Raw genomic sequence first — 26257 nt, 5'->3', positions numbered from 1 at the left:
TGATGGAGCTTTTTTAATCCTTGTGGAAGGTTCTGTTTCCAGGTCAGGCTTGTCCCAGGACATTGCTCGTTTCCCATAACATGGGGATGCTGTAAGGTTATTAAAACTTTGCTGAGGTTCTGCTAGCCAAACTTTCTCTCCCTTCAACACAAACACATAGTTCCAGAAACCCGGAGTGAGTCCCTGTGTGTGTGTCGTGGGGGGGTGGGCGGTGGGGGACACGTGCAGAAGGGAAAGTTGATTACGGAGCCTTAGGCAGGAGCAAGAGTAAACTGTCTAGGGCATCTTTTATATGCCTACCACCATATAAGCAGCATGACATGTATAGTTACACTTCATCTTTAAACAACCCGATGAGGTTATGGCTCTCAGTTTATACGTGAAGACTACAATCCAGGTTGAGTACCCACAATTAATAAAAGATGCGTCTAGTATTTTATCTACGACCATTTATACTCTGAGGCTTTTTCCCTCAGCCTATATCCTCCATGTATGTCTGTTTTTACTCTGTGAAATCTGCCAACAAGATTAACAAGAAGCAGACATGACTCTTTAATATAATTTTGACATTTTTCAGAAAAGGTACAGCAAAATGACATTTGAAAAGCATACACACAGACATTAAATAATACCAAAAGTTTAAAGCAAGCAGAGTGTTTTTGAAAATCATCTAGGCATTACATCACTACATTCAGGAAAAAAAAAACAAGCAACTAACTGGTTTATTCACTTTTCTATGTGATCAGTTTACATCTCCAGCATATTGATTCTCATAACCACAGTACAAATATAATTGGTGTAACAGATTTATCGAGCATCTTAACTCAGAGTAAATGTCTTGTGAGCATATGTGTAATTGCTTTCTAGAGGAGGAACTTCAGTATCAGCCAAAGAAATAATCGCTTACAAAGAAAAAAAAAAATAGATTGAGCAATCAGCCTAACTACCTTCAGGGTTTCCATGACAACCACAATTAACACCATTTAAAAAAAATGGATTTGCTGGTGCAGAATAGTAGTCAAATACATGTCTTCTAATTTATTTCTACCAATTAGAAATACAAAAAGATAATTGAAAACAGTGCTTTGACTGCGCTCATGCATGTACTTCAGCATTTCTGAATGGGCGACGCAATCACCTCGTTAAAATAAACAATATTGATTGTCTGGGACGACTCAGATAAATGTCCTCCAGAAATCTCATCTGAACACTTACCATCACCCCAAATCAATTACTCTCTATAGAATAAAGAAGAACTGACATGGTCTTTGTTTCAAAATGACCAAAAGGTAAAAAGGATTCTCTTGATATACCTTCATTTTTGGCGGGGGTGATCACTTCGAATTACAGAGGTTAACTAAAGGCAAATCAATACACTGAAGCTGTCAGCATTTCATGATGAGGCCCGTAAAAACTTTCTGATCGCCGTTTTCTCTTGACTTTGCTTCTGAGAATGTGGAAATAAGGCCACATCAATTCTGAGCATATAAACTTGGCTGTGATTACTGTCTGCCTTTGGCTGAGTCAGCATGAAGTCACAGCTCTGGACTAATGGGATGTGACAGCCTCGGCCTTCCTGTCGGGCTCAGTTTTTGTCGCAATGCCCTCCACTGCTGGCAAGTCTTATATATCAGCCTTCTTCATCTGGCACTATTATTTGAGGTTTCTTGCAAGTCACAAGTTGATTTGTTCTCCCAATTTTTTCGGGTGCGCAGGGGAGGCAGGAACATTTCTGTGTCATTTTGGTAACAATAACAGCTATTATTATTTGGTAATAATAACAGCTGTATTAATTACCCAAGAGTATTTTGCAAGCATTCTCCCATTTACGCCTCACAGCAATGCTATGAGGAATGTATTATGTTATATGGACTCATGTTTCAGCTCAAGAGACCTCACTCCAGAGAAGTGACAATCCTGAATCTCACAGCCAGCCAGGGGCCATGAAAGGGTTTGAATCCTAACAGCCTGGCTCAGGGCTGGTACTGTAGCAAAGGTACTCCAATTGCTGAGGTCAAAAACCCTAGTAATTCTCCAGTCCAAATAACTGTTGTTAATAGAGTGTATTCTATGCAAGCTAAGGCATCTGCAGCATGGCTATCTGAAATGTCTTTTTTTAAGAAATTATTGCCTTGAGAGGCAGAATGATGCAGTACAAAGAACAGAGCCACAAGGACCCAGGTTAAGCACTAGCTCCGCCACTCACCTGCTCAATGACCTTGGGCGAGCTTCTGGACCTTTCTGAATCCAAGTTTCCTCAACTGTAATAGAAACCCTGCAGAGCTGTAGGAAATTCTCGCAATGGCATATGTTACACACTTAACAGAGAATGGGTGCTCTGAAAATAGAGTGGATAATGATTCTGAGGTTCTTAAAACCAGATCCTTCAGATCCATCTCTGACCCCCCTCCACTGGCTGCCCCACAAAAAAACAGGTTTTCTGGTTTTTCTTTTTTTTAACAAAATTCAAATGGATTGTCTGCGTGCTCTGAAAGCTGCTGGTGGAGTGGATGAAAGGGTCTCTTTTCATTTTTAAATGAGAAAAATCTTACACAGACGCCTTTATACAGAGTGTTATCGAGAAAGGTTTCCAATCCCAGAGAGCCTGTCATTTTCTAATGAGGAGATTTTACAGTCATGGAAAGGTCAACTTACATAAAACAAGATGGTTTGAGAAGGAAATTAAATGGTGTCTGAGCCATGACCACCAGGTTGTGCTTGGCCCAGCATGTAAAGGTTTTAGAAAGGGCCTTATGAGGCGGACAGAGGGCAACTACAGGAAACAAAACAGCACTGTTGGCATCATTAGCTTAACTCTAAGGAAACAGGAGGGCTCTTTAGATCCTAATTTATTGAAATAGATCCTGCAGAGGTCCTGGAAACAGCAGTGTGTGCTGCAATATAAAAGGATGCTGGTGAGATTCGGGGTCCTAAAATGAGCACTTCAGACTAACCTTCCTTTCCATGCCTCGGATTTTCTTTCTGATTTATTTAAAAGTCTACTCTGTTTACAATAAAGAGGCCCACAAGAAGCCAAGACACTCCAGACTCGCTCATAGACTTACCTACACAAGGGCTACACTCGCGTTCTGTGAAATGAGGGTGCTGGCAGGGAAACTGCCTTTGCTCGTGATCCTGTCTTAGGACTCAAGGGCTTTGCTGGGGACGTGTGGATCCTGAATGCCTTGCAATTCATTCACATTTAAGGCGCCCGAAAACAAGAGCTTATATCTAAGATCTCACCCTTGTTTTCTGAGTTTTAAAGTTTCAGGAACTTGAAATTTAGCACATTAATATTTCTGAAGTCCCCTGCACTCATTTAGAAATTACATCTTTAATTAAAAAAAAATCAAAATAATAACTCTGACATTTGACATTTGTTGTTTGTTAAATTATGTCGGTAACCTTGGACATGTAGGCAGTTATGTCAACCAAAAATGCATTTGGAGAATATAACTAAAAACATTTAATGCACATACACACACATGCATACATACACACACACACACATACACACACATGCATACATGCACGCTTATATGTACACACATATGTGTACATGCATATAAACATAGAAACATGCTCATGCTTATATATACACGCATGCCTACATCCACACACACAGACATATACGTCTATACATGTGTGCAGTTGCTCCCTATGAGTGGAGTTGGTGAATCATCACTGGTACTATTAGCCAAACATCCAGGATTATGAGACAATATTTGGTATTATCACATTTCATCTAGTTGAAACCCAGATGGTTGTCAATGCAGAATGCTTTCTACCCAGGTGAAGCCTGACTTTGTGTGATCCAGTCCTCTTTGAGACATCTGTTTCTGTCACCGAAGGCCGACAGTGATTTTTGTCTGGAGTGAGGACTGAACAGAATACAAGCAAGAGGACCATTGCTTTCTTTTCATCTTTCTTTCTATCTCTAAAGGGATTTTCAAATGATATTCTTCAAATCCTGAGTCTTAAGGAAAACAGTTTTGGAAATTGCACCGTTCAGTTTGTGGCGGATGGTAGGAAGGGGCTCCAAAGGTCAGATGTGGGCTATACAGCATGCAAATGGGGGGCACCTGCAACCCAAGCATCTTCAACAAGCGAGCATGTTCCTCATGACATCTAACCATAATGAAGCTCTGTCACTTAGAAATATAGTTATTCCCAGCTGGGTGTGGTGGCTCACACTTATAATCCCAGCACTTAGGGAGGCCGAGGCTGGTGGATTATCTGAGGTCAGGAGTTCGAGACTAGCCTGGCCAAAATGGTGAAACCCCCGTCTCTACTTAAAATACGAAATTAGCCGGGAGTGGTGGTGTGCGCCTGTAATCCCAGCTACTCTGGAGGTTGAGGCATGAGAATCACATGAATCCCAGAGGTGGAGGTTGCAATGAGCCTAGATCACACCACTGCACTCCAGCCTGGGTGACATAGTGAGACTGTCTCAAAAAAATAAAAACAGAAATATAGTTATTCCCTCATAATGTTAATATGAATCACTATGAATAATTTTAATCATTGTTTTCTTTATTTAATCACACTAAAATAACAATCACATAAGATTTATAAAGGTAGCCGGCACAGACTTCCATCTTTCCTACCCAGATCTGACTGGGAAACTATTCTGACCTTGGAAATCAGGGTCTAAGATGTTGAAAGAAAAAGAAAACAGAATTCTGGCACGGGCGTGAGGAACATTATGGAAATCTACCCCCAGGGATGGCAGCATTTTCCTTCTTCATTGCTAGTGGATATTCTGATCAGTGAGTGTATTTATTTTCTTCTGTACTAATAATTAGAGCATGCAGAGCATGTTTTCAGACTAGATAAACCTTATGGTCCACACACTGAACAAGGCTGGAGTTTAATAGGACAAATATCTAGAAAGAGATATGCACATATATGCAGTTGGTTATATCCAGAGAAGGGTGGAAGGGTACTGGCATTTCCAAACCTCTTCATTTTAGCTCCTGAATCCTCTGCTGGTGGCATCAGAATTCCTGCAGTAGCAGCTGTGACAAGCCAAACAAAGGATTAAGGCTGTTTGTGCAAAAGCCGCAGCAGTTGAATTCATAAGCAAGAGAAATTCAAGATACTTGTAAATGCCTCTCACAACAGAAAACAAGGGAGACAAAACAGGGAGAAACAGAACTACTCATTTCTCTGTGATTACTTGAATCCTAAAGGTAGGAAAGACTTTTTCCATGCTGTTGGCAAGGTGCCATCTTGGATTTTGACCACATACAGAAGAATTCTTTGTGGTATTCATATTTAATATATCATAAAAGAATATCAAAATAAGTTGTTAAATATTGAAAAAAAGACATTGCACTCTAACACAATTGTCTTCAGTTTTATTTGCTCTCTCTCAGTCGTTTTCATATTTTATATTTATTCTTCACATAGCTATAAACACAGAACCGGTGAATTCTTGAAAACTACCTATTTATGAGATCATTAATTTTGTTCAGATTTCTAGGAAGACTTTGCAAACATTATAAATAGCTGCATAATATTATGTAGAATTAATAAATGGGATTGTCATTCTTAACTATTATTTAGCATTGGACATATAATTTGTTTCCAATTTGTTATTATGAATGATTCTACAGTAAATATCTCCATACAAGCTGCTTTTTTCTTCTGCTGAATTTGTTTCTCCACATAAGTTTCCAAGGAGGTAAGATTTTTGGACCAAATAGCATAGTGTTTTTGTGCTTGATTGACAGAGGCACGCTGTTTTCTTAAAAGGTTGTTTCAATATACCTTGTCATTAGCCATGTGTGTGCACAAGGTGCCCACTTCTACATTTTTCTGGTCATTTGGACATTTTAGGAGCAAAGTGGAAGAAGAAGGTAGAGTGTGGAAGAAGAAGGTAGAGTGTGGAAGAAAGAAGTTTGCATGAAAGGATAATGCTGGATGTTCATTAAATGTTGGTTGGCAGAATGAATGGATAGATAATTACTTTTCAATTGCTCATCTTCCTTGGAAGAAAAAGTAGCCTAGAAGAAAGCATTTGTCTAGCACAATGAGTGGTTCCATTTTTCTTCCAAAGCTTGGCTCAACAATCCAGCAAGCCATGGCTTCCTATTACCTTAAAAGTAGAAATAAGATGCTCTTTTCAATGTGATTTATTTTATTATAATTGACCACGAACCATCTTAATATCGCTACATAAGGACAACACACTTTCATCATCATTTCCAATCTTTAACTAAATCCATTTGTAAAGTAATTAGCTGTCTACTATTGATTGGCCATCTGTTTCCCCAGTAATTACATGAGCAGATCACTTAGCAACGGGATGCACTCTTCTTTCATATTTTCATAAAATTACATGGTTATGGTTTTAAAGCAAGAAAACAATAGGGTCTTCTGTTACTATAAATTTGTGTATAGTCACATGTTCTATACGCATGTATGTGAATAGGTGTGGCTGCCGGCTCCTTTTCTCCCAGCTGCTAGAGTTAACATGAAGAGGATATCTGCCTTCCTTGGATGCCTCATAACAGCAACGGTAACTACCACAGATCGAGGGCTCACTATTGACAAACACTGAAACTTGCCAGAACTTCACATACAATACGTCACTTAATCCGTCAGCAATCCAATAAGCTAGGTATTTTTACACCTAACTAGGTAGTGTCATTTCATTTAAAGATAAAAAAAACTGAGGCTTAGAGACAGTGAGTAATTTCCCTAAGGTCAGATAGAAAGGGACAGAAATAGGATTTTAAACCAGAATTATCTGCTCAAAATCCAGTGTTCTTAGCTTCTGTGTCCTTTGAGCTTATCGCAAAATTAGTTCATTTACTACTCCTGCAACTGGGTGTTTTAGGAACAATTTGACTATTATTCCCATGGCCATGAAGAAGAGATTCTGAAGTGTCTCTGGCTTTCTCTCTGAATTGCGCCCTTACATAAGCAGCCCCATCTAGATTTTTCTCTGCTCCTCCTTCCCCCGTTCCCCCAGTGCCTGGCTACGCATTCTGAGCTCAATGAGAGCCTGTTGGGACTGCTTTGAGTGCTGAGAAACCAGCCAGCTCCTAAGTGGAATCTGATTTTCTTATCTAGGGAGTGTCTTCATAAAATAACTAGTTATTAAGTTAATATACACACACTGATATTTTCACTGGCCAGCTTTATGCTGGACAGACACACCTGGGTGACCCACAAGCATTTCAAACTCAAGTGGTCTAAAGCTAAACTCACTCCTTTGTCTTCTGATTCTATTTCTATCCTTAGACCTGCCCCCGCCCCCGCAGTGTCCCCTGCTTCTGTGAACAGGACTACCAGAGACAGACAGACTCAGTAGCATCTGGTGAGTGCAATTTATCTATAATTTCTCTCTCATCCACCCACACACCCAGTTATTAAGCTAATCGTCACTCCCATCCTTCCTCTTCCCTTCATTTTCGGGCCACTCTTATAAAAGTCCCCAAGCTGATATTCCTGCACACGCTCTTGGTCAGGGCAATCTCTTCTGTGACAGCACTGCAACAGGAAGGACCTTTCTAAAATCCAATGTCTGGTCTTTTTCTCCCCTGCATAAATGCTGTATGACCCCACAGTGTTTCTAGAATGAACTTTCCATTTCTTCCTCAGGTTCACAGGGCCCTTCATATCCGACTTCTATTTATCTCTCCAGCCTCCTTTCTGGAGATGAATGAATCCCCTACATTCCAGCCACACTGCCTCTCTTCTCATTCCTCAATTACAGCCTCTTCCCTCCAGGCCCAGGCCTCCTTTGCCTAACTACCAGCTCTTTCCAGCTCACTAACTTCTGACTTCTATTTATTTCAAAGCTCAATAGTAAAACTACTGCTTCCAGAAAGCCCTTCTTGATGCTCTGGATCAGAATAAATGTCTGTCTTAGGAGACCTCGTAACAGCGTGGACTGCCCCCATTATTACGTTTGTCACACTGTTCTGCAGTCACTTATTTACTTGTCACATTCCTGCCATCACTATGGGGTGAGGCAGTTCGTCTTGGTCATCATGGTATCTCTAGGGTCTAGGACACAGAGTCGATGAAAGCTCCATTTGTTGAATGACTGACTAATTGACTAAATAAATACTAATGATGAGAACTTGGGACATGCAAAACAGTATACCTAGACTTGGACTTTATTTCTTCTTGATTTCAAATCAGTAATTCTTCAGATCCCTTTCTTCATCTTGACCAGATCATACGGCTAGGAATTTGCAAACACTAGGTTGGTACAAAAGTCACTGCAGCTTTTGCCATTACTTTTAATGGCAGAACCGCTATTACTTTTGCACCAACTTGACAGTTCTTAGATCTGCAGTGAGGAGTGGGAGTATACAGTGTGGGTGAGGTCTGAGAAGGAGAAACATTAACATATTTGCTATGGTTTGTTTGTCCCCACCAAAGCTCATGTTGAAATTTAATTCCCAATATAAGGGTATTGTGGGGGTGGGTCCTAGTGGCAGGTATTTGGATCCCAGAGGCAGATCCTTCATGAATGGTTAGTGTTGTTCTCGTGGTAGTGAGTGAGTTACTCTGGCAAGACAGGACTAGTTCTCAAAGGAATGCATTAGTTCCCTCAAGAATAGGTTGTTACAAATCCGAACACACCTCGGGTTCAGGCCCTCTTCAGAGGTGTCTGTTTCCCCTTTGCTCTTCTTCACCATGTTCTGATGCAGCACAAAAGCCCTCCACAAAAGCTGAGCAGACACTGGTGCCATGCTTCTTGAACTTTCCAGCCTGCAGAACTGTGAGATGAATACACCTCTTTCCTTTATAAATTACTCAGCCTCAGGTATTCCGTTATAGCAACACAAAATGGATTAAGATAGGCTTCTAGCAATAATACACCCCAAAATGCTTGCTTTAATAGCCTTAATACATAGCGAGTTAAGAAAGAGAGTATAAGTCATAGAGAGACATAGCTGCTGATGCGAACTTCTCTACACAAACTCTTGCCTCCTGCATGTACACTTACAGCAGGCTCTTCCCCCACACCAGCTCTGCACTGGTGATGGAGGCTATTGTGTAAATGAGTGCTCTCATTCACCAGCTTTTTGACCTTAGTCTATTCAGTTCAATCAAGGCAGCCGGGCCTCAGTATTTTCATCTATAAAACGTGTGATTGAACTGTCCTACCTCAAACTGACCCCTACCGAGTCTGCTTCTGCCATTTAATAAATAAAACCTTTCTGCTTTAGTGCTCTTTTTCAAGCACTGTGATATGGTTTGCTTCTGTGTCCCCACCCAAATCTCATGTCAAATTGTAATCCCAGTGTTGAAGGTGGAGTCTTACGGGCGGTGAGTGGATCGTGGCTGTGGATTTCCCCTTTGGTGCTGTTCTAATGATAGAGTTTTCATGAGATCTGGCTGTTTAAAAGTGTGTGGCACCTCCCTGCCCACCCCCCCGCTTCCTCCTGCTCTGACCATTTAAGACGCTGACCCCTTTTTGCCCTCCACTGTAATTGTAAGTTTTCCTGAGGCCACCCCAGAAGCTGAGCAGATGCCAGCACCATGACTCCTGTACAGCCTGTGGAACCATGAGCCAATTATACCTTTTTTCTTTACAAATTACCCAGTTTCACATATTTCTTTATAGCAGTATGAGAACAGACTAATACACCTGCTTCAAGTTCTTATAGCCTACTGCATTTGTATGTGCTGTTCCCTTTGCCTGGAATATCCTTTTCTAGTCTCTTTGTCAGGTAGCTGCTATTCTGCCTCTGATCTTGACTCAAGGGCCATGTCTTCCAGAAAGACTTTGGTGAACTCTCTAGCTGGGGCAAAGTGCTTCCTTGCACTGACGTTTGCTACACTGTTCTCTATTGGTTTACGTCCATAAATCTCTGAGCCAGCTGTCAGTAATAACAATGACGAACGTCCATGAGTGCTTACTATGTGCCAAGCACTCCTAAAACGCCTTTCATCTTCGCCAGAGTCATATTAATCCCCACTTTACACACGAGCAAACTAGGCCTAGAAAGATAGTCTAAGCGAGCAACAAAAACTGTGCCTCAAACACCATCCATCCAATTCCAGAGTCAAAATTCTTAGTCTTTATGCTATGTTATCTCCTTCTGAGAGAAAACTCTGTCTTATTTACTAATACATGCCCAGAACAGAGTAGAAACTAAGTAAATGTTAGATAGTTGGGTAAGTAGTTGAATGAATAAACAAGTGAATTCATGAATGTAGTCAAAGATGCAATAACAACACAATAAGTGCAATAATAAAAAATGAAATTAATTAATACCAAACATTGAGATAATACAAAACTTGAAAAATTTATCTAGGCACTGTTATTATTTCTAGTCCGTAATTTTTACATCTTTTGCTGAAGAGATGATTAAAAGTTTACTACCTTTTTATAATAGACCTTTCCAGACCTCTCTCTGCCTCTTACCTGAGCTGAAGTGCCTAACATACTACCCAACATACAGGATGTACTAATTAAATGTGAATCTTACTGAGCAAATGCCCTGAACAATCTCTCCTATAAGAGGTAAAGTGTCGTCCAAAGGGGCATGACACATGCAGTTTCCAAGTCCTCAAGTACACTCTTATTTTGATTATGTCTCCGGGAGCATGGCTCAAAAGAGGAGCCATCACAGGGAGATGATGTCTTCACCTTCAAGCTGAAGACAGAACAACCTTCGGAAACCTCTTTACTAAGTTTATCCACACCAAAAGAAAGGAGACAGAGTAGGAAGAGGAGAAAGAGAAAGAAAAGAAAGAAGAAGAGGTAAAGTTGGAGAAAGAGAAGAGGAAGAGGGGAAACAGGAAGAGTAAGACAATGACTGAGAAAAGGAAGAGGAACAATTGGAGGAGGAGTCTGGGGTAGGTGAGGAGAGGAGCAGAATAAAGAGCAGAAGCAGATGAAGGAGAAAACAAGCCTCCCCTCGGGTGATGCCTTCCTTGACTCTGAGAGGGGTTACATGGACTGTAGAAGAAGCTCGTGTCTAAGAACAGAAGGCCAGGAACCGGCATGGCCTCTCATTACCTCAGAGACCCCAAGAGAGTCATCTTTATGAAGATAAAATGAAAGAGTTGTACTCGAAATTTCAAAGATTTCTTCTGGCCAGAAGCGGTGTTGGCTCACACCTGTAATCCCAGCACTTTGGGAGGCCGAGGCAGGTGGATCACGAGGTCAGGAGTTGAAGACCAGCCTGGCCAAGATAGTGAAACTCGTCTCTAGTAAAAATACAAAAATTAGCCGGGCATGGTGGCAGGTACCTGTAATCCCAGCTACTCAGGAGGCTGAGGCAGAGAATTGCTTGAGCCCGGGAGGCAGAGGTTGTAGTGAGCTGAGATTGTGCCACTGCCCTCTAGCCTGGGCAACAGAGTAAGACTATGACTCAAAAAAAAAAAAAAATTCTTCCAAGTCTGAAATATTAATAGTTCCACATAAAGCCCTGCTTTTAATTCTTTTAAATCTTGCCTTTAAAATTATATGTATCACAGGTAGTTTCAGCATCTTTTAGGCAATGTGAGAAAAGCTATCAGATTGCGATTATTAATTTTCTGTGTCAATTTGACTGGACCTATGGTGCCCAGCCATTTGGGAAAACATCATTCTGGATAAGATTAACATTTGAATCAGTAGGCTAAGTAAAGCTGATGGCCTTCCCCACTGTGGGTGGGTGTCAGTTAGTTGAAGACCTGAAGAGAACAAAAAATGCCTGAGGTGAGATATCAATCTTTCTCTGCTTTTAAGCATAGACTAAAACTTGGGCTCTTCTTGGGTCTGGAGCCTCTGGCTTTCAGGTTGGAACCTATGTCATTGGCTCTTCTTGTTCTCAGGCCTTTGGACTTGAACTGGAACTAAACCATTTGTACTTCTGAATAGCCAGCTTGCCCAGACTGTAGATTCTAAGACTTCTTGGCTTCTATATTTCTTGAGATAATTCCTTATAGTACAGTGTGTGTGTGTGTGTGTGTGTGTGTGTGTGTGTAACTGTGTGTGTGTGTGTGCATCTCCTCTGAATTCTGTTTCTCTGGAGAATCCTGACCAATAGACAGATTATTATAGAATACAGATTAGCAAACCCTGACAATTGCCCTCCTTCTCTGCAACCATAAGAATTCTCCAGCTAATTTCGTGGAGCTGATGATCTCCATGAGAACTAGGGTTCAAGCTTTCTAGATCATAGAGCACCCTGTGAGCTGTCTCTGAAATCATAGATAGCCACAGCTCTTTGGGCACTCAAGTTAAAATTTACAAAAATTCCAGGGCTCTACGCCACAAAAACCTACTCCATGGCTCCTCAGTGTGACGCTCTGGAGGGCTTCCAGATGCTGAACCTCCAAGTCTGCATCGCATCTCTCTTCTAATAGGCTGTTCAGAAGACATTACCCTTTCAAAACAACTGCCAGGCTGATTAATTTAACATTGGCTTTTTTTTTCCCAGATGAATGCAGTGAAAATTATTAATCTTCTTAATGGAAATATTTGGAGGTTTCTTTGCGTGGTTTGAAGCTTTAATACCCTTTCTGACTTTCAGCATATCCTTAAAAAGAAAATAAAATTTTATTACCTAGAATTTTTTATTTCAAACACATTGAGGACTTTCTATTACAAAAGCTCTCAGGGAGAAAGTGACATATAACATGTATATGCCAAGAAAAAAAAAGAAAGAATTTTTAAAAAAATATAATGAGCTAATTTTCAAATACTTTTCAAAGCTTTGCAAAAGGCCTCGACTTTAATGCTGAAATGTGGCAGAGGAATTATTTCTGATTACATGCTTTTCTTGCTATTTAACAAGGTTTAAATTGGATCACTGATCTAAAATATTCATTTAGAAAATTATAAAAAATTGAAAGATTAATAGTTGGTGCTTTCAACTGTGGTCTTTAGAGACAGTGAAATGGTATTAAAGCTTGTTCTTCATTGTCTTTTTGTTCTAAATAATATCTATTAGGATGATTAGTACCAATATTTAAATTAACCAAAGAAGCAATTTTAACTCTGTTCTAAAATGAGAAGGAATTAAATCTATAAGAAGTTTTTCATTCTAAAATTTTACATTTAAATTATGTCTTCTTCACTAAAGGAAATTATTCTCAGCTACAGATTTAAGTGTAATTTTTGAAATAAGCTACATTCAAAATTAACTTTTCATTTATTTTATTTGTCTCGGGAAGATTTAATTTTTGATATGTAATAACTTAGGTTAATAAAATATGTTCTAGGATTTATTATTTTTAAGAACAAATGGCAAATGCAGCAATCCAGGATTTCTGGTCCTGGTTTAGATATGTAAAGATTGCAACTCACTTGTTCCACCTCCAAATAGTCTTCCACTTTCACAGTGCAAAAGCCAGAGTTTAGCAATAGAACATAGTACCCGAAGTCCCTACCCTATGAATGATTAGAACTAGAACTCAGCAAGTGGTTAGCACTACGGTGGTATGTGAGCAACAGAAAAGGACAGATCATAGCCCCCGGTAGTGGCTCATGGCTGTAATCCCAGCACTCTGGGATGCTGAGGCAAGAGGATCACTCGAGCCCAGCGAACTCCCTGGCATCATAGTGAGACTCTACCACTACAAAAACAAATTAAAAACTAGCCACACATGGTAGCATGCACTTGTAGGCCCAGCTACTTGGGAGACTGAGGTGGGATAATCACGTGAGCTCAGGAGGTAAAGGGTGCAATGAACTATGATTGCTCCACTGTGCTTCAGTCTGGGCAACAGAGCAAAATTGCTTCTTTAGTTAGTTTAAATATTGGTACTAATCATACTAATAGATATTATTTAGAACAAACAGACAATGAAGAACACACTTTAATACCATTTGGCTCTCACTAAAGACCACAGTTGAAAGCATCAACTATTAATCTTTTAATTTTTTGTGAAGTAATTTTCAAAATGAATATTTTAGATCAGTAATCCAATTTAAACCTTGTTCAACAGCAAGAAAAGCAAGTAATAAAAAACTAAAGATCACAAGCGAACCGAGGAAAAGGAGTAGCCCTTTCATAAAAGGGAAAATGTGCAAATGAAAATAAAAGTCAACAGTAAGACAGACTGCAAGGTGATGGTTGATTCTATTAAAACATAATGCGAGACTTGGGTCTTCACGGAAAGTGATGATCGGAATAGGTAGTGACTATGTGAATCTTACAGGTCCAGAGTTGGTCATATGGAGATTCTGGGCATCTCCTGGAAAGCTGGATCCAGTGTTACTGAACCTACAACTGGTCAAACCAACATTCTTACCTTGATTTTTATGTTAAGAACAGAAGTAATTTGTGAAGACAAAATTCACTACATGGCACACCATATAAAACTCATAAGCACATCTAATCCCAGCACTTTGGGAGGCCGAGGCGGGTGGATCACGAGGTCAAGAGATCGAGACCATCCTGATCAACATGGTGAAACCACGTCTCTACTAAAAATACAAAAAATTAGCTGGGCATGGTGGCGCATGCCTGTAATCCCAGCTACTCAGGAGGCTGAGGCAGGAGAATTGCCTGAACCCAGGAGGCGGAGGTTGCGGTGAGCCGAGGTCGTGCCATTGCACTCCAGCCTGGGTAACAAGAGTGAAACTCCGTCTCAAAAAAAAAAAACTCATAAGCACATCATATAAAAATCATAAGCACAGAGAGAGTTCAGAGAAGAGTAATATCAACACGAGTTTAAGACTTCTGGTAGCTCTTTCCTGTTAGCACATAAATATGGATTGTCTTAGCAAGTCAGACATTTATCAAAGTGGGCTTTCCAATCACCATTCTTGGTTTGTTTATTTTTTCATTGTTTCTACTTTTCGGAAATGACCAGATTTGGTGAAGAATATTAGTAAATCATTTGAGTTCACTATTAATACAGTCACTGGAAATCCAATCAATAGTATTTAGTGTGCACTTACTAGGTGGAAGACACTGAGCTGGATATTGAAGCAATTGTCTGTATCATGAACATTGACTATAACAGTGGAGGAGGTTGTGGGAAAACTGCTTCAGCCCTGAAGACCCTATAGTTACGAAAAAAGAGTGTAGATATTGTTATAAACTCATAGATGAGTTATTTTCTTGCCATTTAGATTTTTATTTTATACTTAACGAAAGAGATCTTTCAGGCTTAGATTGTTGCCTTATGACACTCCTCTGTATGCAAATAAAAAAAGGAGAACACAACTGAAATAAATCAGCGATGACGTTTCTAAGGTAAAGACAACGACAGCACAACTGTCACCTGACTATCGGTGATTGTAGACCTATCCTGATTTCAGAGATGTTAAAATGCAAAAATCAAATAATAATAGCGCACACTCGTGTACCCATTACCTTCCTTAAGATACGGTACAAGGGGTCGGGCGCGGTGGCTCACGCCTGTAATCCCAGCACTTTGGGAGGCCGAAGCGGGTGGATCACAAGGTCAACAAATCTAGACCATCCAGGTCAACATGGTGAAACCCCGTCTCTACTAAAAATACAAAAAATTAGCTGGGCATGGTGGCGCGTGCCTGTAATCCCAGCTACTCAGGAGGCTGAGGCAGGAGAATTGCCTGAACCCAGGAGGCGGAGGTTGCGGTGAGCCGAGATTGCGCCATTGCACTCCAGCCTGGGTAACAAGAGCGAAACTCCATCTCAAAAAAGATACGGAACAATTTCTAATATCATTGGAGCCACTGGTATATCCCTCCCTGATCACACCTCTCTCCTTTCCATCCAAGATAATTACTGCCTTCAATTTTGTATTCATTATTCCATTGTTTTTCTCTAAAGTTTTGCTAACTATGTGCCCCAAACAACATATTGTTGGGTCTTATTTTTCTGCATACTTAGGCTCTGAGAAGTCTCACCAGCTCTGTTTAGGCCAGAATTGCCCTCCAGCTTATTTGGCCATGGGAAATGTGTTCAGTGCAACCTCCATTACTTTCTGAGGAAACAGTGCTCTGAGAAATTCACCTGGGAGACATGGGCAGGTGAATTTCTTCTTAACTGTGGAAGAAATTGCTGTGCAGGAAGGGTGGGCAGGCAGATTGAGGCCAGATTGTGGAAGGGCCTGGGTGGCACGTGAGGGAATCTGGATTCTATCCTGATGCTGTCAGAGTCATCTGGTCTATTTTAAATGATGTGGCATGATCTGGCCTTGCTTCAGGAGGGTTCCTCTGACACCAGGAAGATGGATTAATGTGAAGAAAGACTGGAGGTAGGAAAACTAATTAGAATAGAGTTCACAGTAGCCCAGTCAATGATGATAAGGCTCTGAGATGGGCCAATGGCAGAGTTCGAAAGAATTTACAGGGACCAAGGGAGAACCCATGTTGGGACACTTAACCAAGACCAGTGACAACTGGGGTTGAAAGAAAGATGCTCAGAAGAAAACTCAGGATTTGAGCTTTGGTAACCAAAAGATGAGTGGTACCCTTAGGAAGAAAAAACAGGAAAGTCAGGGAGAACAACTGATTTTTTAGAAACTGTTTAGTTTTGAACATGGAAGAAGATGCAATCATCCATTTATTCAGTATTTTCTAAGTGTTTACCACATGCCAGGAAATGTACTAGGGGCTGGGCATACAATTATGAGAAAGACAAAGTCCCTAAGGTAGGGCAAATAAGTAAGAGTTAAAATCAACCACAAACAATTTTAGTTTGTTTAAATTCAAACAACATTTCAGAAATAAGAATTTTAAACAAAGGGACATAAAACAAGCTGGTACTGAAACAGCCTTGTGGGCGCACACAGGTAAATTCAGGGAAGAACACAATGTTAGTGTAATAAACATAGATGTCTGCAGGACCCCGCAGGGAACAGACACCTGTTTCTTTGCATACTTTTAGACACAGATGCATACTTGGAAGACAAAGTGAGATACTGAGTTTCTGTTTCAGTCTTGGAAGATAACCAATTAGCTTCAGAATTATCACTAAGGAAAGACGATGCAGGAGCCAAAACAGACCCAAACCACTTCCCATGAGAGAAAGGTAACATAATGAAATTAACCTATCTCCTAAGGCTCCAGGGAAAGTAACACTTTTAGCGCCAGAAAGGTCTGGGCTAAAACTCAAGGAACAAAACATACAGACATTTTCTTGGTTACGCATAAATATGTGAATCCAAGGAAAAGTGTTTGAGGACATCCGGGGTACATAGAGTGATTGCTGGAGCCCATTTGTGAAAGCCTATTGTCAAATTTCCAGGAGATTTATGAGCTACTTACTAAACACAGATGTTATTTTAAAATAAGTTATGTAAACTTACAAATAAATACATTTTACTTAAAAAAAGGTAATACATACTCAACACTTATCATTAGTTATGTTACATTTTTACTATGACCTACGCTTCTGAGATTTTTTTTTTTTTTACACCTACTGTTTCTGTATGGTGGAAATATTTATAATGGAGTGTGACTGCACATTTCTAACCAGCTTCACCTTCAGTGGTATCATGTTGCTATCTAGGAGTATTTACACCACAGAAATTGGCAAGTGCTACAAATCAGTGTTTGATTTATCACTCTGATTGCCTAGACCTGAGAAAGTGACAGAATATGAAGCGGGCTGAGCAAGATGGAGAGAGAGTAACCAGGATTTGGGCAAGAGCTTGGTGGGGGTTGGATTGTGTAGAGCCTTTCAGGGTATAGAAAGGAATCTGGATTTTATTCTTAGCGGAAAAGGGAGTTATAGTAAGGTTGCAATCTTGTCCAACCAGTGGCCCACAAGCCACGTGCAGCCCAGGACGGCTTTGAATGCAGCCCAAGACAAATTTGTAAACTTTCTTAAAGCATTTTGGGATTTTTTTGCAATATTTTTTAGCTCATCAGCTATCGATCATGTTAGTGTATTTTATGTGTGGCCCAAGACAATTCTTCTTCCAATGTGGCCCAGGGGAGCCAAAACACTGGACACCTCTGGAGCAAGAGAATGACAGGATCTAATTTACATCTTTTAAAACTCCCTGGTTCTGTGGATAATGGACTGTCATTTCACAAAAGCACATATAGAGGGGCTACTACAGGCTTTCAATGAAAAATAATGTCGGCTTATTATTCTTCATCTGAAAAATACCACTCCTGGCTATTTTTTGTATTTATAGCAGAATCAGGGTTTCCACATGTTGGCCAGGCTGGTCTCAAATTTCTGACCTCGAGTAATGCACCCTTCTTGGCCTCCCAAAGCGCTGGGATTACAGGCATGAGCAATCACACCTGGCCAATTTGCTTATTTTCTTTTGCTGCTTTTAGCAGCTTTTATTTTTCTTTGTCCTTGACCATTGAGAATTTAATTATTATATGTCCTGGCAATAATCTTACTTAGATTTAAACTGTGTGCTGTTCTCTCATGTTCCTATACCTGTGTATTTATTTCAAGATTTGGAAAGTTTTCTTTTTGTTTTAAACTATTTTATACTTTTCTTTTTTATTAGAACAGAAACTTTTGCAATCAATTTTTTAAAATAAAATTACATATTGTGTGTGTGTGTGTGTGTGTGTGTGTGTGTGTGTGTGTGTGTGTATTTCTTTATTTCAATAGCTTTTGGGGTAAAAGTGGTTTTTTTGTTACGCAGTCAAATTGTACAGTGGTGAAGTTAGAGATTGAAGTGAACCTGCTACCTGAGTAGTGTACATTGTACTCAGTAAGTGGTTTTTTATTCCTCTCACTGTCACCCTCCCTGCTTCTGAGTCTCCCACGTCTAGCACTAAGTATGCCTTTGCATACCCATAGGTTAGTTCCAAATTCTAAGTGAGAATATAGGGTATTTGGTTTTCCATTCCTGAGTTACTTCACTTAGCATAATGGCCCCCAGCTTCATCCAAGTTGCTGCAAAAGACATTATTTTGTTCTTTTTTATGGCTCAGTAGTATTCTATGGTGTATGTATGCCACATTTTTATTATCCACTGTTTGGTTGATGGGCACTTAGGTTGGTTCCATGTCTTTGCAATTACGAATTGTGCTAAAATAAACGTGTGCAGGTGTCTTTATGATATAATGACCTATTTTCCCTTGCATAGATATCAAGAAGTGGGTAGTTCCTGGATCAAATGGTAGATCTAATTTTAGAAATAGAGTAATATCCATACCTTTAAGAAACAGCCATACCATTTTCCATAGAGGTTACACTAATTTACATTCCCACTAGCAGTGTATGAGCATTCCCATTTCACCACATCCATGCCAACATCTATTGTTTTCTGACTTTCTAATAATGGCCATTCTAACTGGGGTAAAATGGTATCTCATTTTGGTTTTAATCTGCATATCCCTGATGATTGAGCATTTTTTATATGTTTTTTTGGACATTTTCACATCTTCTTTTGAGAAACGTCTATCATGTACTCTGACCACTTTTTGATGGGATTATTTGTTTTACTGATTTGGCTGAGTTTCATATAGATTTGGATATTAGTCCTTTATCAGATATATACTTTGTAAATGTTTTCTCCCATTCTGTGGTTTGTCTGTTTACTCTGATTATTTATTTTACTGTGCAGAAACTTTTTAGTTTTATTAGGTCCTATTAATTTATTTTTGTTTGTGTTGCATTTGCTTTTATGGTTCTAATCATGAATTATTTGCTTAGGCCAATGTCCAGAAGTGTTTTTCCCAGCTTTTCTTCTAGATGTTTTATGGTTTCAAGTCTTACATTTAAATCGTTTCTCCATCTTGAGTTGATTTTTGTATATGATGAGATAGGTGTCCAGCTTTATTCTTCCGAATTATCCAGTGTTCTCACAATTCATTGAATAGGGTGTCCTTTCCTCAATTTATGTCTTTTCTTAAAATGCTTTATCAAAGATCAGTTGGTTCTAAGTATTTGGCTTTATTTATGGGTTCTCTATTCTATTTCATTGGTCTGTTTCTCATTTTTATAGCAGTAACATGCTGTTTTGATTATTATCACCTTGTAGTATAATTTGAAGTTGTGAATGGAGGGAAATATTTTGTGCACTTGGTGCTGGACAGGAGGGGCATTGCTGATATAGAAGTTCAACTATCTAACCGTCTTCTCAGAGATTTTTCATTTCTCTGTGTCCCCAGGGACTGCCTCCTTTTTGTACTTAAGTTCTGAAATATTGCTGATGATAATCTTGGTGCTGTCCATTTGTTTTTTGTTTTCTCTGGGGAAGTGAGGGCATCTTCCTTCTATGCTGCCACTTTGGAACTGCTTCAGTGTTAAAGTAAAGAAAATACGTTCTTAAGTGACAGTGTGATTGGTGGTAATGGCTGGGAGCTGGGAAACACAAAAACACTAACTCAAGAATTACTGGCCTCAGATGGTTGGATGAGGTGAGGCAACAATCATAGGTAGAATGACTAATGAGGATATCAAAAAGAAAATAGAGATAGAATGAAGTAGGGAAACAGAAATGAGGTGTCACCAATACCCAGTTTGGGATTATGGTTTTACCTGGAGCAGGAAGAATATAGGATGTTCTCAGGCTGGGGCAGCGTTTCTTTAAGTCTTAAGGCTCTCCAGTTTCAGCTGGATGAAACCTTCTACTAACATATAAAATACCCACATCCCTTATTCTGGCTTCTGGAGCTCTGCCTTTCATGTTCTCTCTTCGATCTTTTCTTCAACTTTCCCCTAATTTTTGTCTTAGTTATGCTTAGCTTACCTGCTCCATTCAAGGCAACACTCCCTAAGGGAAAAGCAAATTTCTGTATTTCAGATGTCTCAGCTATTTCTCAAAGCTAAATCAATATATTTATAAGATATCAACTGTTACAATGATGGAGTTACTGGATTTTTAAAACATTCATTTGACTTGCTTGGATAGTTGTCGGAGCAAATTGGTTATTTTGGTATTATGTAGATAAAGTCAAATAATGTTAAGTTATATCTAATCTGCTTTTTTTCAGATTGAATGGTCCTGATATATTTAACTTCTGTGCCTAGAAATTATTTTATCCTGTCTCATTAATTTTCCTTGCATTCCTGTGAAAGTTCTCACAACTATTCTTATTCTTAATATATGGAATGTAGAACTTTAAGCACATTTTTATGATGCAAATATATATATTCTCTGTTTATTTATTGTGTGTGTATGTGATCGTATGTGGTATATGTTTATACATATATTTTGACATTGTAGAAGTAGAGCACCTGGTATTTTCATCCACATGTTTGATATTATATAGTTGCTATAATCTAATTAGCTGTGTGCTCAGGTCACTTCTCTTGTTGTTGTTCATTGATGGGTGTAATATGCAGATAATCAAAAGATTTGTTGCAATCAAGATAAAATACATCTATCATTTCTCCTTAATCTGCCATACTAGATTAGCTTAAAAGGATTTGATTTTAAGTAGGACACATTAGTCATTATCCACTAAGTACATTTTTGTCTTCAAGTTATTTGCAAATTTATTGTATCCGGGTTTCTGATAGTATTTTCTTAAGCAACCAAGTGAAGGTCTACTCTGCTTGTTATATGACTCATGACTTCATTTAGTCCTCTACTGGTGACAGACTTCCCTGTTAACACCTCAAGATAAAATTTTCAGGGAACCTGGCATGTGAATAAAAAGAATGCATTAAATCCAAGGTTGGTAGACTTGCTTCTATTATTAGAATTCCTACTATGATTTTCTGCCAGTATTTTGAATGCATAATGAATGCTTAAAAATACCACTGTCATTCTTAGTTGTGTATTTAACATGAGACTGAGCAAGCAAGATTGCAAAAGATCATTAGTTATTTTTTTACGACCACTAAAGGTGGTGGAGTCTTCAGTTATTTAAAGTGACCATAACCTGGAAGGACTAAAATGATAAAAATTATTGAAAATTATAATATTTTTCATCTTGTATATGAATTAAATTGTATGTAACACAAAGTTTAGGTTATTTCATGAGGTATGTAGTTGATACCCAATAATATTCTGTCTCCTAACTATAACATTCACATTTTTAAAAATTAGGTTAATTTTACATATTGATATATCCAGAAGAAAGCATGGCAGAAAAGGAATAGGAATGGATTAAGGAATCTGAAAAGACCTAGTTTGAATCTCAACTGGCCCACCTACTTCACCTTGAACAAGTAACCTAAGCTCTTAGAGCCAATGTTCATCAGTAAGACAGTGAAGCCATGTCAGTTTCACCAACAATAAGAATACCTATCTGAACAGTTTGTAGTAAGTTCAAAGGGATGATAATATTAAGCTCAGCACAATGCCTGAAACAAACATAGTAAATGATAAATAAACATTAGGGTCCGAAGATCCATCGGTTTTCTGAAGAGAGGTGGCAAACTGTTAACCGTTTTAGGGCAATTGTTTTGCTCATTTCATCACACTGGGTCAATACAAGGGCATCCAAATCACCATTGTGAGGTATCTGGCATATAATCACTTCGAGTCTGATGAAATCAGATTAACATTGCTATTATCAGATAAGGCAGAACTACCCATATAAGGTAGTAATGGCACATACATGAGTTCTGATATTGCTTCTGGGCAAGGATGGAATAGAATTTAGATCATCGGCACAAATGGAAAATTGGTGTAGGCTTTGGCCAAACAACTGAATTCATAAGTTAACATCATTTGCTACACAACAGTTTTATTGAGGTGACACATTACCAAGGGTAATGCAAACCTCAAGTCAAAGCTGGGACCGTACTCACCCCACACAGTTTACATACAGAACCTCAATCCTTCAGGGACTTTAACAAGAGGCCCTGAGGCTCCTCCTGACCATAAAGAGAGCCATTATCTCCATTATCACCAACATATGAATAAATACATACATAAAATATATAGGGTCCATTAAGTCAGAACCCTCAAACCTACTGACCACCAATATATCCCTAGCACTCAGAAAAAGAATCTAATGCATAGCAGGCTATCAAAATGTCTGTTCTCCAGTTTCATCCATGCTGGCACAAATGACAGGATTTTATTCTTTTTTATAGCTGAGTAACATTCTATTGTGTACACATATTGCATTTTAAATAAACCAGGCACAGACAGACAAATACTGCATGGTTTCATTCATATGCGGAATTCGAAAGCTTGCTCTCACAGAAGTAGAAAGTAGAAGAGTGGTTATGGAGGCTGGGGAGAGGAGGGAGCCTGGGATATGAGGAGAGGGTGCTGAATGGTTGCAAAGTTATAGTCAGCAAGGAAGAAAGCTTTCTGGTGCTCTATTACATAGTAGGGCAATTATAGCTAATAAGAATTTGTTGTATATTTTGAGATAGCTAGAAGAGAGGATTTTGAAAGTCACTGGCACAAAGAAGTGATAAAGGTTTGAGGGGGTAAACATGCTGACTGCCCTGATTTGATCATGATACAATATGTACATGCATTTACACACCCCACAACCCTCTAAACATGTACAACCATTATGTGCTAATTATAAAGAAAATGTTAAAAATAAATTTTTAAAAGTGTATTTGTTTACTAAATGAATTTTCAATCAGGAAATTTTTGAATAATCAACCAGCCTGTGGAGTTATTAAGCTAAAAAATCTTGCTAGTTAAAGGTTAAAAAGCAGCCCGGCCCTGTCGGTTCAACTCTTATGATTGCTAAATGTTCCTAAAAATGTCTGTCTGTATATTATTCCTTGCCTTACTAAGCACAGTGTGGTGAATATAACCGCGTTGTTCAATGATGTGTTGGATCATTGAAGCTTTGTGTTATCATGCAAAGTCCAGTCTCGTCTTTCAGCTGCAGATACAGACGCAGGAAGAGTGAGAGTTGGCATGAAGAAAGAATGATCTTGTGACACAAATTTAAGATTTTCTTTTAAATAAATATTTACTATCAATGACTGTTTCATCACCGATCTTTTTTTCTAAATCCACATGGAGAAAAATAGCAGTATTTTCCAGAAATCTGCTATATGAGATCTGATAAATTTTACTATAATAAAATTTTCATTGTCACCAAGTAGTTCTTTTATTTCAGAAACTATTTGTGAGCACCTATTGTATGCAGGAATACCATTTTATCCAGCCACAGAGTCATGTACCATCGTGCTTACTTGGCTTCTGCACCTGAGAAATCGAGTCATAGATATTTAACTGCAATTCAGTATGTTATAAAAGTACTATCTTTCTAATAATATATAATTACAGGAAACTGTGGTTAACTATGAGTGACTACTCTGTTTAGGAGGACTTCCCAGAAAAGGTACCACATGAGGTAAGTCTTAAAAGATGAATAAGAGTTCACCAAGACCAAGTCCACTGTGTTATAAAACCGCAGGGAGCACCATTCACATTACATGTAATGCTGCCCCCTGAACTTGTGTGCCTGTAGAAGAAACTTCCTTTGTATATCAACTAGGATGCTTTCGGAGGCAAGAAAACAAGATACTACAGAAAGTAGCCTAAATCATGATGAGTTTTATGTTCTTAAAATCTAGACAAAAGTGGTTCTAGGGTGGTTCAGGCATGTGGCTATGTCTACCTGGCTTTTTCCATCATTTCACTTCTGTCCTTAGCATGCAGCTTCTATCCTTGGGCTTATCACCCTGTGGTCAAAAGATGGTTTCCAAAGTCTCAGGTTTACCACATTCAAATACAAGAAGAGAGTCAGGCAAATGAGAAGACTCTCTTTCAAAGCCTTCTTTAAGCTTTTTTTTTTTTTTTTTTTGAGAAGGGGTCTTGCTCTGTTGCCAGGTGAAGTGCAGCTGTGCGATCTTGGCTCACTGTAACCTCTGCCTCCAGGGTTTAAGCAGTTCTCCTGCCTCAGCCTCCCAAGTAGTTGGGACTACAGGCCACCATGCCAAGCTAATTTTTGTATTTTTAGTAGAGACAGGGTTTCACCATGTTGGCCAGGATGGTCTCAATCTCTTCACATCGTGATCCACCCACCTTGGCCTTCCAAAGTGCTGGGATCACAGGCGTGAGCCACCACACATGACCAAGCTTTTTTGTTTTTAAGGGAGGAAAAAGTCCTCCATGGCAGTCACCCAGAAAGTCTCATTGGCCTTCAATTATCCTATGACCATCACTAGCTGCAAGGGAGATCGGAAAAGCAAATAAGTATCTTTAATCTCAATTGTGTCACTCAGTCTCTCCTAGGAGGAAAAATATGGGTGGGAGAGCTCTGGGGTAGGCAACTCAGTGGCTCCAGACTATTCAGAGGTTAAAAAGGGATTAAGACTTTTGGTCTCTAGAACCAAATATTCTGACAGATACTAACTAAGGTTATTTTGTCTGTTTCTTCTAAAACTGCACTTGAGTTTTAATGATTTATAGTAAATGATTATTTTTCCTCTTACTTTCTCAACAGTAGTATGCTTTAGCTAAACATCCTGTCTTATTCTATCGAGACACCTCTAAGATCAGTATAATTATACTTAATTTCAATTTGCAGAGGTGGACCAAGAAGAAGTTAAAGCTAAGCAACACAACTAGCAAATAAATAATGAAACCTGGATGGCTGGGAGGGCAGGAGCAGAGTGAGGGCTGAGAAATTACTTCATGTATCACGTCCATTATTCAGGTGACGGTTGCTGTGAAGCCCAGATTGTATGTCTATGTAGTATATGCATGTAACAAAATCACACTTGCATCCCTTAAAATTATACAAGTTATTCTTTTTAAAAGAAAGCCTGGAATTGGTCCATGGTATTCTGACTATTAGATCAAGTTTTTTTTCCTATAATGTCTCAAATTTTTATAGTATGCTGTTATTCTATGATGTGATAACATAATGTTATAATTCCACACACCATGATATAATTTCACACACTAGAAGGCAGTTTGATACTGTAACATAATGTAAGAGTTACACCCTGCCACATTTCAAACAGACTAGTCCAGCCCAAGGTCAACTAATCAACCTCGTAGGCAATTTTTCGTTATAGGCTCAAAGGTAGCTCTGTTCAACAGGGCGCTCTTTGCTCCAGGAGCCCACGGTGCATCTTCCCAGCACGGTGCACTGCCTGAGAGAAATAAAAGAGGCAGCTCTCACACTAAGAGGTTGAGGAGTTCAGGAAATGACCTGGGTATGAGAGTAACGGGCATAGGAAAAGTTGATCTTGAAAAGCAAGAACTGAGCATTCCTTGGACTCCTTTCCCTTTTTCTTTCCTCTGGTCTGCACCTGCCTGCGTGAAATAACAAAATCACCAGCAAGTCAAAAGAACATATTGTGCCAAGAGATAAGATGAGCCTTTGGAAGCCCATAAGAAGCTCAGATATACTTCAGCCCTGGGGAAAGAGACTGCATGGGCCATTTGAAAACTGAGATGGGCTCTGTGCTCAAGATCAATAGATTTAATATTCGATAGAGTGGCCGCGGTCGCCATGGTGAGCAGGCTCTGGATGTAATTACAAGGTTCAGCT

General features: G+C 39.2%; 1 protein-coding gene across 2 annotated transcripts in view; it reads right to left on the bottom strand.

Moving 5' to 3' along the window:
* Positions 1 to 532: 532 nt before the first annotated feature.
* The window catches only part of RFC3 (replication factor C subunit 3), a 94908-nt gene continuing 69183 nt past the window's right edge, over positions 533 to 26257 (bottom strand). For both annotated transcript variants that reach the window (XR_013536444.1, XR_013536445.1), the window contains one exon: positions 533 to 14974. The gene's annotated coding sequence lies outside the window, so the exon portion shown is untranslated. The remainder of the gene's footprint in view (positions 14975 to 26257) is intronic.

The sequence above is a fragment of the Callithrix jacchus genome, chromosome 5 (assembly GCF_049354715.1).
Source record: "Callithrix jacchus isolate 240 chromosome 5, calJac240_pri, whole genome shotgun sequence".
NCBI classification, from domain to species: Eukaryota; Metazoa; Chordata; class Mammalia; order Primates; family Cebidae; genus Callithrix; species Callithrix jacchus.
The sequence above is the reverse complement of the archived record's forward strand: the minus strand, read 5'-3'. Positions and strand labels throughout refer to the sequence as shown.